Source organism: Ostrinia furnacalis, unplaced genomic scaffold (assembly GCF_004193835.3).
Source record: "Ostrinia furnacalis isolate ACB-3 unplaced genomic scaffold, ASM419383v2 OfSCF1067, whole genome shotgun sequence".
In the NCBI taxonomy this organism is placed as follows: Eukaryota; Metazoa; Arthropoda; class Insecta; order Lepidoptera; family Crambidae; genus Ostrinia; species Ostrinia furnacalis.
Genome location: NW_021131306.1, coordinates 150,736 through 160,201, shown reverse-complemented (window position 1 = coordinate 160,201; position 9,466 = coordinate 150,736). Strand labels below are relative to the sequence as shown.

At 48.1% G+C, this 9,466-nt stretch overlaps 1 long non-coding RNA gene across 1 annotated transcript; it reads left to right on the top strand.

Moving 5' to 3' along the window:
- The first annotated feature begins 5,100 nt into the window (after window positions 1–5,100).
- Window positions 5,101–9,356, top strand: LOC114351032 (uncharacterized). Its single transcript, XR_003655755.1, has 2 exons — window positions 5,101–5,476; window positions 6,626–9,356. It is a non-coding gene; the product is annotated as an uncharacterized LOC114351032 (long non-coding RNA).
- The last annotated feature ends 110 nt before the right edge of the window (window positions 9,357–9,466 follow it).

The following is a 9,466-nucleotide window of genomic DNA, read 5'->3' as shown; positions in this document are numbered from 1 at the left end:
ACATGAGTCTGTCTTAACATAGTTAGCATCGATTCGGCGTTGGTTCAGTGTCGTTTTCGCGCTGGTGCAGCTTCGGCTCGGCATCGCGACGATAATGCTGAGCGGCTGCCAAACGCCGGATCTACCCAGCGTTGGCAGCACGTTCGTTTCAGCCAAATGACGGCCACTGCTGGACAAATGCATCCCCCAAGGTTTTTCACAATGAACGGTCCTGCGCTCCCCGCATCCTGGCTCTTCCCGTGACCTTTAGCAGATCGTCGTAGAGCGGGCGCGCGCTTGGTGCAGTTCCCTCGGGGCTCCATACTTCCGCTTCTCGCCACACATGTCTGCCGACCTGGCCATGGACGAGCGGGCCGACGACAAGCTGGTCACTATGCTGTGGGAGGCCCAGGCTTATATGCGCGAGCACCGGGACGAGGTGCGCGAGCTTACGGCGCTGCTTCGAGGGTAGTCAGGTCAGTATTACGAGTATAACACTGTTTTCTAGGAGTGTCAAAGATCCCTCCATAAATACTGTTCTGATTAGATAGATAAAAAATACCCTATGGGATCCCCACACTAGTTTCTTTCAAGCGTCATAGCCATTGTCAGGGCCAGAGTCGACTTGACACTGGCTCAGCAACGACTGGGCGCTGGCTCAATGTCGATTGGTACTGGCTCACGGCGCTGCTGCGTGGGCACTGTCAGGTCCTCGCTGACGTCACAAGCTGGTCACTATGCTGTGGGAGGCCCAGGCTTATATGCGCGAGCACCGGGACGAGGTGCGCGAGCTTACGGCGCTTCTTCGAGGGTAGTCAGGTCAGTTTTAAACAGTAATTTGATTATATTGTCCCCCTATAAAAGATCTTTCCATAAGTACTGATATGCTGAAAAAATTATCCTATGGGATCCTCCACAGCGACCCCCGATAGCGTCTTTCGAGCGTTGTCTTGCGACTGCGCAGCGGCGACACGACGCTGGCTTACCGTCAACGCAGCGCTAGCTAAACTTGAACTCGGCGTCGACTCGCCGCTTGGCTCAGCGTCGACTCGGCGCTGGCTCAGCATTGACTCGACTCTGGCTCAGCATTGAATCGGCGCTGGCTCAGCATTAACGTCGCGCTGGCTCAGCTTTGACATAGCGCTAGCTCAACGTGCTGGCTCAGCATTGACTCGGCGCTGGCTCAGCATTAACGTCGCGCTGGCTCAGCTTTGATGTAGCGCTGACTCAACGTCGACTCGGTGCTGACCAAGCGGCGACATGAGTCTGTCTTAACATAGTTAGCATCGATTCGGCGTTGGTTCAGTGTCGTTTTCGCGCTGGTTCAGCTTCGGCTCGGCGTCGCGACGCCAATGCTGAGCGGCACTTTCAGCCAAATGACGGCCACTGCTGGACAAAGGCCTCCCCCAAGGTTTTTCACAATGAACGGTCCTGCGCTCCCCGCATCCTGGCTCTTCCCGCGACCTTTACCAGATCGTCGTAGAGCGGGCGCGCGCTTGGTGCAGTTCCCTCGGGGCTCCATACTTCCGCTTCTCGCCACACATGTCTGCCGACCTGGCCATGGACGAGCGGGCCGACGACAAGCTGGTCACTATGCTGTGGGAGGCCCAGGCTTATATGCGCGAGCACCGGGACGAGGTGCGCGAGCTTACGGCGCTGCTTCGAGGGTAGTCAGGTCAGTTTGTGTAACGCTGTTTGCTAACTCATTAGCCTATGAAAACATTATCCTATGGAATTTTTATTATATTTTATTTATTCGCCGTCAACGCGGCCCTAACTCAGCTTGAACTCGCCGTTAGCTCAGCGTCTTAGCGGCAAGTCGACGTAGCGCTTGGCTAACGTCGACTTGCCACTTGGCTCAGCAACGACCTGGCGCTGGCTTAGCATTGACTCGGCGCTGGCTCACCATAGACTCGACGTTGGCTCAGAACGACTGGGCGCTGGCTCAGCAATGACTCGGTGCTGGCTCAGCATTAACGTCGCGCTGGCTCAGCTTTGACGTAGCGCTGGCTCAACGTCGACTCGGTGCTGACCAAGCGGCGAAATGAGTCTGTCTTAACATAGTTAGCATCGATTCGGCGTTGGTTCAGTGTCGTTTTCGCGCTGGTTCAGCTTCGGCTCGGCATCGCGACGCCAATGCTGAGCGGCTGCCAAACGCCGGATACCCAGCGTTGGCGGTACGTTCGTTTCAACCAAATGACGGCCACTGCTGGACAAAGGCCTCCCCCAAGGTTTTCCACAATGAACGGTCCTTCGCTGCCCGCATCCTGGCTCTTCCCGTGACCTTTAGCAGATCGTCGTAGAGCGGGCGCGCGCTTGGTGCAGTTCCCTCGGGGCTCCATACTTCCGCTTCTCGCCACACATGTCTGCCGACCTGGCCATGGACGAGCGGGCCGACGACAAGCTGGTCACTATGCTGTGGGAGGCCCAGGCTTATATGCGCGAGCACCGGGACGAGGTGCGCGAGCTTACGGCGCTGCTTCGAGGGTAGTCAGGTCAGTTTTAAACAGTAATTTGATGACATTGCCCCCCTATAATGACGCGGCACTAGCTAAACTTTGACTCGGCATCGACTCGCCGCTTGGCTCAGCGTCGACTCGGCGCTGGCTCAGCATTGACTCGACTCTAGCTCAGCATTGAATCGGCGCTGGCTCAGCATTAACGTCGCGCTGGCTCAGCTTTGACATAGCGCTAGCTCATCGTGCTGGCTCAGCATTGACTCGGCGCTGGCTCAGCGTTAACGTCGGGCTGGCTCAGCTTTGACGTAGCGCTGGCTCAACGTCGACTCGGTGCTGGCCAAGCGGCGACATGAGTCTATCTTAGCATAGTTAGCGTCGACTCGGCGTTGGTTCAGTGTCGATTTCGCGCTGGTGCAGCTTCGGCTCGGCGTCGCGACGCCAATGCTGAGCGGCACTTTCAGCCAAATGACGTCCACTGCTGGACAAAGGCCTCCCCCAAGGTTTTTCACAATGAACGGTCCTGCGCTTCCCGCATCCTGGCTCTTCCCTCGACCTTTACCAGATTGTCGTAGAGCGGGCGCGCGCTTGGTGCAGTTCCCTCGGGGCTCCATACTTCCGCTTCTCGCCACACATGTCTGCCGACCTGGCCATGGACGAGCGGGCCGACGACAAGCTGGTCACTTTGCTGTGGGAGGCCCAGGCTTATATGCGCGAGCACCGGGACGAGGTGCGCGAGCTTACGGCGCTGCTTCGAGGGTAGTCAGGTCAGTTTTAAACAGTAATTTGATGACAATATCATCAAATTAAAACCCTACAACACAATTTAACTAACTGTGCACCTCGTTGGAATGCGACTCTTCCTCGCACTCATCCGCACAGCTCCCCGCGTTCGCCCCGTCCGTACCAGAGCGTCGATGTGACGTCACGAAGTTAACTCGATCGGTTTGTATATTGTAGTCGGCAGTGCTGCATAGACAGGTCCTCGCTGACGTCACAAACTCGTTACTATGCTGTGGGAGGCTCAGGCTTATATGCGCGAGCACCGGGACGAGGTGCGCGAGCTTACGGCGCTGCTTCGAGGGTAGTCAGGTCAGTTTTAAACAGTAATTTGATTATATTGTCCCCCTATAAAAGATCTTTCCATAAGTACTGATATGCTGAAAAAATTATCCTATGGGATCCTCCACAGCGACCCCCGATAGCGTCTTTCGAGCGTTGTCTTGCGACTGCGCAGCGGCGACACGACGCTGGCTTACCGTCAACGCAGCGCTAGCTAAACTTGAACTCGGCGTCGACTCGCCGCTTGGCTCAGCGTCGACTCGGCGCTGGCTCAGCATTGACTCGGCGCTGGCTCAGCATTGACTCGGCGCTGGTTCAGCATTGAATCGGCGCTGGCTCAGCGTTGACATAGCGCTGGCTCAACATCGAATCGGTGCTGGCCAAGCGGCGACATGAGTCTGTCTTAGCATAGTTAGCGTCGACTCGGCGTTGGTTCAGTGTCGATTTCGCGCTGGTGCAGCTTCGGCTCGGCATCGCGACGCCAATGCTGAGCGGTTGCCAAACGCCGGATACCCAGCGTTGGCGGCACGTTCGTTTCAACCAAATGACGGCCACTGCTGGACAAAGGCCTCCCCCAAAGTTTTTCACAATGAACGGTCCTGCGCTCCCCGCATCCTGGCTCTTCCCGCGACCTTTACCAGATCGTCGTAGAGCGCGCGCGCGCTTGGTGCAGTTCCCTCGGGGCTCCATACTTCCGCTTCTCGCCACACATGTCTGCCGACCTGGCCATGGAAGAGCGGGCCGACGACAAGCTGGTCACTATGCTGTGGGAGGCCCAGGCTTATATGCGCGAGCACCGGGACGAGGTGCGCGAGCTTACGGCGCTGCTTCGAGGGTAGTCAGGTCAGTTTTTAACAGTAATTTGATGACATTGCCCCCCTATAATGACGCGGCACTAGGTAAACTTTGACTCGGCATCGACTCGCCGCTTGGCTCAGCGTCGACTCGGTGCTGGCTCAGCATTGACTCGACTCTGGCTCAGCATTGAATCGGCGCTGGCTCAGCATTAACGTCGCGCTGGCTCAGCTTTGACATAGCGCTAGCTCAACGTGCTGGCTCAGCATTGACTCGGCGCTGGCTCAGCATTAACGTCGCGCTGGCTCAGCTTTGACGTAGCGCTGGCTCAGCTTTGACGTAGCGCTGGCTCAACGTCGACTCGGTGCTGGCCAAGCGGCGACATGAGTCTATCTTAGCATAGTTAGCGTCGACTCGGCGTTGGTTCAGTGTCGATTTCGCGCTGGTGCAGCTTCGGCTCGGCATCGCGACGCCAATGCTGAGCGGCACTTTCAGCCAAATGACGGCCACTGCTGGACAAAGGCCTCCCCCAAGGTTTTTCACAATGAACGGTCCTGCGCTCCCCGCATCCTGGCTCTTCCCGTGACCTTTAGCAGATCGTCGTAGAGCGGGCGCGCGCTTGGTGCAGTTCCCTCGGGGCTCCATACTTCCGCTTCTCGCCACACATGTCTGCCGACCTGGCCATGGACGAGCGGGCCGACGACAAGCTGGTCACTATGCTGTGGGAGGCCCAGGCTTATATGCGCGAGCACCGGGACGAGGTGCGCGAGCTTACGGCGCTGCTTCGAGGGTAGTCAGGTCAGTTTTTAACAGTAATTTGATGATATTGCCCCCCTATAACGAAATACTGTTCTGATTACCGTAGATAAAAAAAGCCCTATGGGATCCCACACACTAGCGACGTTGACTTGTCAGCGCTCGCGCAGCGACCACTCGGCGCTGGCTTAGCGTCGACTGGGCGCTGGCTCAATGTCGATTGGCGCTGGCTCAATGTCGACTGGGCGCTGGCTCAATGTCGATTGGTGCTGGCTCACGGCGCTGCTGCGTGGGTTGGGTCAGTGCGCCACTGCCAGGTCCTCGCTGACGTCACAAACTCGTTACTATGCTGTGGAAGGCTCAGGCTTATATGCGCGAGCACCGGGACGAGGTGCGCGAGCTTACGGCGCTGCTTCGAGGGTAGTCAGGTTAGTTTGTGTAACGCTGTTTGCTAACTCATTAGCCTATGAAAACATTATCCTATGGATTTTTTATTATATTTTATTTATTCGCCGTCAACGCGGCCCTAACTCAGCTTGAACTCGCCGTTAGCTCAGCGTCTTAGCGGCAAGTCGACGTAGCGCTTGGCTAACGTCGACTTGCCACTTGGCTCAGCAACGACCTGGCGCAGGCTCAGCAATGACTCGGCGCTGGCTCAGCAACGACTTGGCGCTGGCTCAGCATTGACTCGGCGCTGGCTCACCATAGACTCGACGTTGGCTCAGAACGACTCGGCACTGGCGCAGCAACGACTTGGCGCTGGCTCAGCATTAACGTCGCCCTGGCTCAGCTTTGACATAGCGCTGGCTCAACGTCGACTTGGTCGAAGCGGCGACATGAGTCTGCCTTAGTTAGCGTCGACTCGGCGTTGGTTCAGTGTCGATTTCGCACTGGTTCAGCTTCGGCTCGGCGACGCGACGCCAATGCTGATCGGCTGCCAAACGCCGGATCTACCCAGCGTTGGCGGCACGTTCGTTTCAACCAAATGACGTCCACTGCTGGACAAAGGCCTCCCCCAAGGTTTTCCCAAGGTTGAACGGTCCTGCGCTATCCGCAACTAGGCTCTTCCCGCGACCTTTACCAGATCGTCGGTCCACCTAGTGGGAGTCCTGCCCACGCTACGTCTTCCAGCCCGTGGTCGACACTCGAGAACTTTCCTGCCATCTGTCATCGTCTCTACGAGCTATGTGCCCCGCCCACTGCCACTTGATTTTAGCAATTCTGCGAGCTATGTCGGTTACTCTGGTTCTCCTACGGATCTCCTCATTTCTGATTCAATCACGCAGGGAAACTCCGAGCATAGCCCGCTCCATCGCCCTTCGGGTGACATTGAGCCTTCTTATGAGGTCCATAGTAAAGTCGCTTACTATGGGCCTCATAAGAACGTGGCGGCACGTTATTTAGTTTTAAAAGATTTAGTACGTCGCGTCGACGCTGCGCTGGCGCAGACGAGACAACGACCTTCAAAAGACGCTAGTTTTGGGAGGCCTATCTATGGCTTTGTACGTGACTTTGAGCCTTCTTGAGTTATAGCTAGAGACTATATATTTTTCAATTTAACTTTTTTATTGTTACAGATGAATACAAACAACAGTAGGTCCACTGCACATAATAATCTTGAAAGACTTATTAGCAGGTCTGTAGAAGAATGTCTGTCTGCGTGTTTTTCTTAGGTGAGTCAGCAATTTTCCTGTGATTTTAGACTTATGAGTTTCTAATAAGTTCGTGCTATTTTTTACTTATGAACTATGTTACTATGAGATGTCAGACCTATATAAATGAATGAATTTGTAGGCAAAAGTTGGTTCGATTGTAAAAAAGAGTTCTTTCGTATTTAACAACATACGAAAACATTTTATTAAGTTATTTTATTACTTTACTTTTACTAGTAAACAATGTAACATTACAGGGTCGGTATAAGTATATGAAATGGGTAGAATACCAAAATCTGTGACCGTAGTGTGTTATTTAATTTTAGTACATAATATCACTGCTCACCGTTTCAGGTTTTATCCATAATTTGGGTAAAATAAACATTAGGAATAAGTAGTAGTTTGCCTAATTGAAGAATATTTGTATCGGACTTGCAACGAAGTTTATAACTGGCTACATAATTATCTCGAAAACATTATAATCTTCATAATTACCGTCGAATACATTATTAATTTATCATCTATATTCGACGGGTGGCAAGAACCAGCTTTTTGAGGTGGTAGAGGTTATTTTTGAAAGTTGGAAAAAGGAGGAAATTAAAATAAAAAGGATTTCTATACCACAAGATTTCTTAAAGACATTATTTTGTGTGATATGTTATAAAAATAACCAATCTTCTGTTCCGTCGGCTGCCGAAATTCGTTGCAAGCCAAATTTTTATTTATTCTATGAATAGGGTGTGATATTACCCACCCTGTAACAATTGCATTGAGAGTCAGGCATAAAATATTGCTAGGGATGTACAATTTTTCGATAACTCGATATTCTATATTGAAGTGAAGTAGTTAAAGAAGTAATGAGAGACGAAAGCAAGTGCCTGATATTGCAACCACTCGTTACGTAATGTAGATTAAGAGATTAATTTTGCTTGTTCATAGATATATCAATTAAATGTACCGATATTTAGTTATGTATGTAGTTAAAATGTCAGATTGTTGTTGCATGCTTATCTTGGTTGTTGTTGGTCTTTTAGTTAACAAGGGTGTAGTTTGTTAGCTGTTTTAGTGTTTAAACATTTTGTCATATTTAGCTGTAGTATGTAATGTTTTACCGAATGAATGTAAGTACAAGCTGCATGGATAAAGAATTCGAACAAAATAATGACAGACGTGAGTGCTCTTCTGTGTCGTTTGACTAAGGGTAGACAAAAATTTTAGATTTTTATCTTGGTGATAATTTATTGATATGCAGTTATCGCTCAAATTTTTAATTTGGTATCAAAATTCAGATCATATTTGATGTTACCGCTCACTATCGATACAAACTAAAGTAAAGTATCGATAACATAAACTCAACAATAATATAGACGATCATAAAACTCAATACTACTGGTGATCAATACCTGTGACTAAAAACACACACCATTAAAATATATCGTTTGTGTAATCGTATCGATAATCTAATATTATATCGAGAAACGAATATTGTTAGTTCCACATCACTAGATGAAAGCTGTATTATGCTTTTGTATGCATTTCTACAAATTAAAATGATTATTTACAAATAATAATTAAACAAATATCGTATAATCGAATACAGTTAAAGAACTAATATTTTTTACTTAAATTATGATGAATAGCTGTAATAAAAACATTTAAACATAATTCTTTATCTACGCGGATTGTCCAGAATAAACGAGTTAATGTAAAAGATAGTCTGAAAAAACATCACAAATATACTAATAGCTTTCTTTGTTAAAACATTTATTATTAAAATATTTGTACACGAACAAAATTATGTAAGAGAAAACGAAAATTATTCGAGTATTAAGAAAATGCCTTTGTTGTTTTTTAACCCGTAAAATCTATCTTAGATTGTGACAACAGTCGTCTTGTTTAGATTATTTACCATAGTTCTGCAGTTAAACCGCAAATGAGACGATTGTCCATTGTTGCATAGTAAAATATACCAATTGCATATTACTAGTCAAAGTGGTTTTACTTTAATTTAAAAAATATTACGTGTTTCCGTTTTAGTACCTGACTGTACTATACTATTTCTGTTTTATGTATAAATTATGTAGTCATGTCGTTTCATCATAATGAAGTTATTTTTTTAAAGATCAATAATTTTCTTATAATTAATTGTTTGTGAATCGTTATAATTTAAAGTACACATGAATGCAAAATAATGTATGATTTCAATTGTTAAAAATTGTTGAAGTTCATCAATTTAATAAATTGAAGAAAATACCTAATGTAAGATGTATTCAAAAGAAATATGTATCAAGTATTTATTTATGTTCTGTAAAATTAAACTTAAAAATCTATAAGAAGAAATGAAATATTTCAGATCTATCAACAGCTTTGACATTTCTATGTCAAAATGCCATTCACGATTTGTCGTCCTACATGGTATTGGTATATATATTTCCCTTATAATTTCCATTATAACAAGGAAATCTCTTCCCATAGCATTTTTACCGTGTAATCCAAATAAACGATAATATGAAATCCAGGTGTTTTATTAAAATACAACAATTATTTTCAAAGCTCTTTATTCTTTATATTATTTTTCTATTCTAATGCTTATACAAAGACTCAATAATATCACATTTCTGATGTGGATATTATCAATCCACAGACTAAGCTAAAACTAATAAAAATAAATCCTATATCTAATTGTCTATTTCTCTAAGTACCACCATATGCGACCTATTTCATAAACACTTATGAATGCAGTCGAAAAAACTATGTTTTAGTGTC